Here is an 8,857-nt window from a genome sequence, read left to right as displayed (position 1 = left end):
GGGAAAGATAAGTCTGCCAGGGAATGTTGATGGGATTTAATACTTAATTAGCTAAAGTGGAACTGGAAATGGAAGGCACATGGGAGGGGTATGTTGATATATTCTAAACAGGCTGTTGAAAGGGGTAAGATTAATGCTTATAAAAGGGGGAAGACATCTGATAGAAGCCTGGAGGATTAGAGGTTAAAAAACACATACAAATATATACATACAGACATAGAGGACACACTGGGGGAAGGATATGGAAGAGAAGAGAAAAAACACAGATACAGACAGAGGGACACACACATTGTGAGGATATAAGAGAAAAAGAGGGAGCTGATAGAGATACACAGACAGAGATTAGAGAAAAGAGGGCACAGAGATATACACAGACAGAGAGGATTGAAAAAAGATAGAACTGATTTTAGGAAAACACAAATAGAGAGAGGTTAAGAGATAGAAAGTATACAGTCAACAATCAGAAACTGTTTCTTCCTATTGTTGTTTGGGTTTCATTTGTTCAACTTGTTCAAATCAATTCTGATTCTTTGAAGTTCCAATTGTGTCTACTAGTCGAGTGTTTTCATTGGTTTACTACTGGTTTTGGTCTGCCTGGAGTTCTGATTCTACTCCACTGTGTGTTGCTGTCATTTGGCTACTTCTTATATCGGCTATAGTTGCATTCCTGCACTCGAGCCTGTTCTGCTGGGTTGTTTTGTTTGCTGCTATTCTGTCCTGCTGCTATTGCTAGTCCTGTTTCTTGCTGCTGCTGATTTCCCCATCTTCTTCCTCTTCTCCTTTGCATTTTCAGTATTTCCAGGTACACATTTCAAATCCAACTTTGGTGTTAACTGTAATAGTTCAAAAGCATGAAATGAAAGGAGTTCTTGAAGAAGATTTAGATGTCTGTTTTGTAATGCTTGTGATATACTGACTTCAGTTGTATAAATTGATTAGTGTGATTCAGTAATGAAAGATTAGTTAGATAATACTTAATCAAGTTTAGCCTCTTGCATCTTAGTTTATAGTTGTTTGCTAGTACAAGATGTAATGATACAATACATAGAAGGCATGGAGAATTGGTATAGATTTTTTGACTGGATTCCCGTTTAACTGAATGACATGCATAGAATAGAATAGTTCCACCTTACACAAATGTTCCTTGTTTATTTTTAGTTTTCCTTTATCATAACCCGCTAGGCAGCATATAGAAGCGCGTTCGAACCCCCGCAAGTAATGAGACATAGTGGTTAATTCCCTTAAATTCAGCTTCAATAAGTCTAGTTAAATTCAATTCAAGAAACGTTAGGACGCAAGTATAACATTGGGTCAATCTCGAACGTAATTTCTTTGTCCAATTAAAGTATGTTTCACAAGTTATGACATCCCTCCACTTTGTAAATAATTAATCAGTAATTGATAAGAATCCGGATTAGGCAAAAGCATATATAGTTTATATTAGCACGTCCCTTTTCTTTTAGTTTTAGGGACAAATGCATTAGAAATGTAGCCACTTTAGGATATCCTTTCTAAAATAGAGACGAGCCTCGCCAAATAAAAATACAAATTGCGGGGCCCTCAATAAATAATCATAATATTTCGAATTCAGGATAGGCCGTTTTAGCGAATTTTACGGCCTTCCCAAAATAACAATACGCTAGTTGCTTTAGGCGCGCCTTTAATAAATTACATTCTTAAACTTGGGTGCGCATTGATGTGACCCGAATCCAAATCTCAACGGAGTCGAAATGTGTTTAACAATTACGGGTGCATTGATGGCGACGTAGTTCAAGATACATTTTCACGACGTTGTAATTCTATAAAAATAAATGATAATAATGAAAGCGGTTTAAACTTAATGAAAGCACGTAAGTCATAACATGTATTTAAATCAGATATTTAGCCATTATAACAATTTAAGCGACCGTGCTAGAACCACGGGATTCGAGGGTGCCTAACACCTTCCCTCGGGTCAACAGAATTCCTTACTTAGAATTTCTAGTTCGCAGACTTCATTTGGAAAAGTCGAAAATTTCCTCGATTTGGGATTCAAGATAAACCGGTGACTTGGGACACCAAAAGTCAAACCTTTCCCAAGTGGCGACTCTGAATTAAATAAATAATCCCATTTCGAATATTGTCACTTAAATTGGAAAAACTTCACCCGCGCATTTAACCCTTCGGGGGCGGGCGCGCAAAAAGGAGGTGTGACAGATGTCACCCATGACATCAAGAGGAGGTAGTTTGATGTCACCAATGAGATCAAGAGGAGGTCTTTACCTCTATAAATTGATTCACTCTTTCATTTGTAGAAACCATCCTAAAAAATAATACAATACATTGTATTGAGTAGAGAGTTAAGAGAGAAATTCTCTTAAGTGTAATTGGGAACAATCCCCTTCCTTTGTTAATAATAAAAAGGCAACTGTTCTCTGGTGGACATAGGATTATTTTGATCCGAACCACGTTAAATCCTGTGTTCTTTCTTTTACGTTTCCGCTAACAATTGGTATCAGAGCGACAGGATTCTTTAGCGATCCAAGGAGGAAGAACAAGCAAAGATGAGTTCCATGAAGTTTGAAATTGATAGATTCAGTGGACGCAACAACTTCAATATCTGGAAGATCCAGATGACGGTGTTATGCGGAGGGAAGGTTCAATCTATGCTATTAACGGAAAGTATCCTAAGGATATATCAGCTCCCAACAAGGAGAAGATTGAAGGGGATGCATTAAGTGCAATCCAACTATCCCTTGCACCTAACGTGCTTTGTAAAGTGAGTACGGGTACTGAAGAGACGGCCAAACAGTTATAGGAAAAGCTAGAAGGGCTATATCAAGACCGATCAGTAACAATAAGGATGTTGTTACAATGGTGTCTTTACACATTTAAATGGGGTCAGGTACTTCGTTACAAGATCATTTAGATGCGTTCAATAAACTTGTCATGGACTTACAGATTGGTGGAATTAAAAAGGAGGAGGAGACGATTGCATGTGCTTTGCTATTTTCATTGACTTCAGTCGTGATATTGAGAATTCAATGATGCATAGCAAGGAGACTATCAAGCTTGAGCAAGTGCGGTAGGCACTTAACTCTAGTGATGTGCAGAGGCACATTGAAGGAGATAGAGATGACCAGGCAAGTGGTCTCTTTGTGAGAGGCTGGACTAGCCAACAGGGAAAGAGCAAATCAAAGCACAGATCAAAGTCTCGTGTGAACAAGAAGAATACAGAGTGTTGGGGTTGTGGCAACAAGGGGCACTTTGAACGAGATTGCCCAATGTCAAAGTCCAAGGAAAAGGCGAGTGCATCTACAGTTGAACATGTACATGATTTTGATAATGATTATGTACTAACAACATCGTGTAATAATAATAGTAGTTATGGAAACAAATGGGTGTTAGACTCTGTTTGTACTCTGCATATGACGTTCTGAAAAGACTGGTTTAGCAGCTATGAGAAAAGTGGAGGAACCGTAGTAACGGGCAATAATGCAACTATAGTTGGCATTGGTTCAGTTCGGGTTCGCTGCCATGATGGAGTCGTGAGGACTATTACACAAGTCCGTCATGTTCTTGATCTGAAGAAGAATTTGATCTCCCAGAGTACTCTGGATGAACAAGGCTATAGGTACATGAGCGAAGTAGGAATTATAAAGGTGACTAAAGGTTCTTTAGTCATGCTGAAAGGTAAGTTGGAGAACGGCCTTTACATATTGGTCGGAAGCACCATTGTTAGATCTGCAAATTCATTTACAGTGCAGTTATCTAATGATGACAAGGCAGGACTATGGCGCATGAGACTGGGTCATATGAGCGCACGTGGACTGGAGATGTTGAGCAATCGTAACCTTTTGGAAGGTGAGAAGATCAGCACACTTGACTTCTGTGAGCACTGCGTTCTAGGGAAGCAGAAGAAGGTTAGCTTCAGCACTGGCAAACACAAGACAAGAGGAGTGCTAGACTACATCCATTGGGGTCCCTCTAAACTTCCATCGAAGGGCAGAAAGAGGTATCTTCTCACTTTTATTGATGATTTCTTACGAAAGGTTTGGGTGCATTTTTTGAAGGCAAAAAGTGATGCTTTTGAAGCATTTAAAGAGTGGAAGATTTTGGTTGAAAATCAAATGGAGCGGAAAATCAAGTATCTTCACACAGACAATGGCTTGGAGTTTTGCAATGAAGAGTTTAATGAATTCTGCAAGGTTCATGGGATCTCAAGACATAGGACTGTCAGGCATACCCCACAGCAGAATGGAGTTGCCGAGAGAATGAACAGAACTCTTCTTGAAAAGGCTTGGTGTATGCTCCTACAAGCCAAAATGTCCAAAGTATTTTGGGCTGAAGCAGTTTACACTGCTGCTCATATTGTCAATCGATCTCCAACATCGGCAATTGACTTTAAGACTCTGAATGAGGTATGGTCTGGTGAACCCTCTAACTATTCATACTTACGAGTATTTGGGTGTCCAGCTTATTATCACGTTAATGAAGGAAAGCTTGAACCAAAGGCTAAGAAGGTCATATTCATAGGGTATGTGGATGGAGTAAAAGGGTACAAACTTTGGTGTTTGTCTTTACTCAAATTTATAGTTAGTAGAGATGTCACCTTTGATGAATCCTCTATACTTGATCCCCGCAAAGTTTCCGTGGAGTTTTCAAGAAACAAGAACGATGAGCAGGTGGAGCTTCCAAGGAAAAGGATCAAGAGACTCAGGTTACATATGAGTCAGAAGATGTAGACCTTGAAGAACTTGTTGTCAATGAACCATACACAATTGCGAAGGGGAGGGAGAAGAGGCAGACACGAGAACTGAAACGCCTTATAGATCAAGCAAACTTGATTGCATATGCGTTTGTAGCTGCACAAGAAAAAATTAAGGATCTGGAGCCCTCCTCGTATATTGAAGCAACTTCTTGCAAGGATGTTGTATAATGGCGATTAGCCATGACTGAAGAGATGGAGTCTCTTCACAAGAATCAGACATAGGTATTAGTGAAAAGACAAAAGGGGAAGAGGATAGTTGGATGCAAGTGGTCTACCGAAAGAAAGAGGAAATTCCTGAAGTAGAAGATGTTAGGTTCAAGGCGAGATTGATTGCAAAAGGTTTCAGTCAGAAGGAGGGAATTAACTATAATGAGATTTTCTCTCCAGTCGTGAAGCATAGCTCAATTCGCGTGCTACTAGCATTGGTTGCACAATTTGACTTGGAGCTTCAACAGCTTGATGTCAAAACTACTTTCTTACACGGTGATCTAGAAGAGACAATCTATATGGATCAGCATGAAGGTTTCCTAGCTGAGGGAAAAGAAGATCGCGTATGACAACTAAAGAAGTCTTTGTATGGTTTGAAGCAATCTCCTAGACAGTGGTACAAGAGGTTTGATGCATTCATGACTACACATGAATTCTTAAGGAGTGCATTTGATAGCTGTGTGTATCACAAGAAGATGTCTGGTAACTCAATGATTTATTTGTTGTTGTATGTTGATGATATGCTTATTGCTGCCAACAACATTACAGAGATAAATGCTTTGAAGAAACTGTTGAGTAAGGAATTTAACATGAAGGATTTAAGAGCTACAAAGAAAATCCTTGGTATGGAGATTTCAAGAGAAGACGGTGTTGTACATCTTTCTCAGAAGAGGTATATTGAAAGGGTTCTCGAGAGATTCAATATGCATACGTGCAAGCCTGTAAGTACACCATTAGCTCCTCATTTTAAACTTTCAAAGTTACAAATGCCTCAGTCCGAGGATGAGGTGGAGCATATGTCAAAGATTCCTTATGCCAGTGCAGCCGGTAGCATTATGTATGCTATGGTATGCACACGTCCAGATATTGCTTAATCTGTAAGTGTTGTAAGTAGATACATATCCAACCCAGGAAAGAGGCATTGGGAAGCTTTCAAGTGGGTTTTGAGATATCTCAAAGGAGCTTCTGGTGTTGGTCTGACCTTTCAAAAAAGTGGTGGAGGTATTTCAATTCTCGGTTATGTAGATTCTGACTATACAGGAGATCTTGACAGAAGAAGCTCCACAACTGGATACATATTTACCCTCGTTGACAGTGTAGTTAGTTGGAAGTCGACTCTACAATCGATTGTCGCTTTGTCTACGACAGAAGCAGAATACATGACAGCAGCGGAGGTGGTGAAGGAAGCTATCTGGTTGAAAGGTTTAGTAGCGGAATTGAATTTGGTTCAGCTGGAATCAACTCTTAGATGTGATAGTCAGAGTTCTATGCATCTAATGAAAAATCAGAGCTTTCATGAGCGTACTAAACACATTGATGTCAGATTTCATTTTATTCGAGATGTTGTTGAAGAGTGAACTATCAAGGTCATGAAGGTTATCACAGACGATAATGTTGCAGACATGTTGACCAAGATAGTCCCGCTCGCTAAGTTTTCACACTGCAAGGACTTGGCGGGGGTGTGCATCAACTGATGCAACTCCGAAGAGAACAACTGTTAGGTGGAGGTGGTATGTTCAACTATAGTTTGATTCTTCTTGTTTCTTACAACGGGGTTGCCTAGTAAGCTTAGAAGTTTTGGCTAGAGTTGTTCACATGCACGCTCGAAATGTAAACCAAGGTGGAGATTGAAAGTGTTGGTTTATGTTTAGTTAACAATGGCATGCCAATTGGAAGAGTTGGTGGAAAGAGTTGGTGTGGATGCTAGGAGGAAGCTTCCTCCTTTGATGTCACCCATGACATCAAGAGGAGGTAGTTTGATGTCACCAATGACATCAAGAGGAGGTCTTTACCTCTATAAATAGATGCACTCCTTCATTTGTAGAAACCATCCCAAAAATAATACAATACATTGTAGTGAGTAGAGAGTTAAGAGAGAAATTCTCTTAAGTGTAATTAGGAACTCTCCACTTCCTTTGTTAATAATAAAAAGGCAACTGTTCTCTGGTGGACGTAGGGCATTGAGCGACATACTCAGCAATGTTCTTCTTCATATCTTTCCACCAATACCCATCCTTAATGTCATGATACATCTTCATCGACCCAGGGTGAATGGAGTACCACGAATAATGTGCCTCTGACATAATTCTGTCTCGTAGCCCTGCTACATCTGGAACACACAAACGACCTCTGTATCTGAGAACTCCATCTCCTTTGAGTTCTAACAACGGATTCTTTTGTTGTGGAACCCGCTCTCTCAACTCGACCAACTGTGGGTCCTCATACTGCCTCTCCTTTACTTCAGCTATGAGAGATGATTTTGCAGTATTTTGGAGTACAACTCCTCCATTGCCAGAGTCTACTAACCGAATCCCCAAACAAGCTAATTGATGAATCTCTCTGGTTAATTGTCTTTCCTCGGCCTCTACATGTGCTAAGCTACCCATAGATCGACGACTTAAGGCATCTGCTACAACATTAGCTTTCCTTCGATGGTAGAGAATGTTAACATCATAATCTTTCAATAACTCAAGACATCGCCTCTGTCGCAAATTCAACTCTTTTTGCTTGAAGATATATTGCAAGCTTTTATGGTATGTGAATATATCCACATGAATACCATATAAATAATGCCACCATATCTTAAGTGCATGGACAACCGCAGCTAATTCGAGGTCATGTGTCGGATAATTCCGCTCATGCTTCCTTAACTGCCTTGAAGCATACGCAATTACTTTCCCATGTTGCATTAGGACACATCCTAACCCGACGCCTGAGGCATCACAATACATGGCATAGCCATTTGGACCCTCTGGAAGTGCTAAAACTGGCGCAGAGGTCAACCTGTTCTTAAGCTCTTGGAAACTCTGCTCACAGGCCTCTGTCCACTGAAACTTAGGCGTTTTCTAAGTCAGCTTTGTTAATGGTGCTGAAAGAGAAGAAAAACCCTCAACGAACCTCCGGTAGTATCTTGCTAAGCCTAGAAAGCTATGAATCTCTATCGGAGTGGTAGGTCTAGGACAGGATTTCACAGCCTCAATCTTCTGAGTGTCTACCTTTATACCTCCGTCAGATACAATATGCCACAAGAATTCTATGGACTTCAACCAGAACTCACACTTAGAAAACTTAACATACAATTTATTATCACAAAGGGTTTGGAGTACCGCTCGCAGGGGATCCACATGCTCATCCTCTGAACGTGAATAAACCAGAATATCATCAATAAAGACTATCACGAACAGATCCAAATATGGCCGGAATAGGCTATTCATCAAGTCCATAAATATGGCAGGTGCATTCGTCAACCCGAAGGACATAACAAGGAATTCAAAGTGGCCATATCGGGTCCTAAAGGCTGTCTTGGGAATATCTTTCTCCCGAACTCTAACCTAGTGGTACCCCGACCTCAAATCTATCTTTGAAAATCATCTAGCTCCCTGCAACTGATCAAACAAGTCGTCTATCCTTGGAAGGGGATACTTATTCTTAATAGTTACCTTGTTCAGTTGCCTATAATCGATACGCATCCTTAGCGAGTCGTCTTTCTTGCGTACAAACAATACCGTTGCACCCCAAAGTGAGGTACTGGGTCTGATGAAACCTTTCTTCAGTAAATCTTTTGACTGCTCCTTCAACTCCTTTAATTCGGCAGGTGCCATTCTATACGGAGGGATGGATATTGGTTGCGTTCCTGGAAGCAAATCAATGCCAAAACCAATCTCTCGCTCTAGAGGAATACCTGAAAGTTCATCTGGAAATACATCTGCGTACTCTTTGACTACTGGAATAGACTGAAGTGTAGGTATCTCAGCATTTGCATCTTTAACTCGCACAATATGATAAATGCACCCTTTTGCGATCATTTTCCTCGCCTTCATATAGGAAATAAACCTACCTCTGGGTGTCGCTGTATTACCTACCCATTCAAGAACTAGCTCACTCGAAAAATGAAATCTG

General features: G+C 40.3%; 1 protein-coding gene across 1 annotated transcript in view; it reads right to left on the bottom strand.

The window, feature by feature from the left end:
* Positions 1–573: 573 nt before the first annotated feature.
* Positions 574–8,857, bottom strand: part of LOC107827497 (CMP-sialic acid transporter 5) — a 31,317-nt gene continuing 23,033 nt past the window's right edge. The window contains exon 16 of the transcript XR_012696414.1: positions 574–833. The gene's annotated coding sequence lies outside the window, so the exon portion shown is untranslated. The remainder of the gene's footprint in view (positions 834–8,857) is intronic.

Source organism: Nicotiana tabacum, chromosome 11 (assembly GCF_000715075.1).
Source record: "Nicotiana tabacum cultivar K326 chromosome 11, ASM71507v2, whole genome shotgun sequence".
Taxonomy (NCBI): domain Eukaryota; kingdom Viridiplantae; phylum Streptophyta; class Magnoliopsida; order Solanales; family Solanaceae; genus Nicotiana; species Nicotiana tabacum.
Note: the sequence above shows the minus strand (reverse complement) of the source record. Positions and strands in the feature narration are given on the sequence as shown.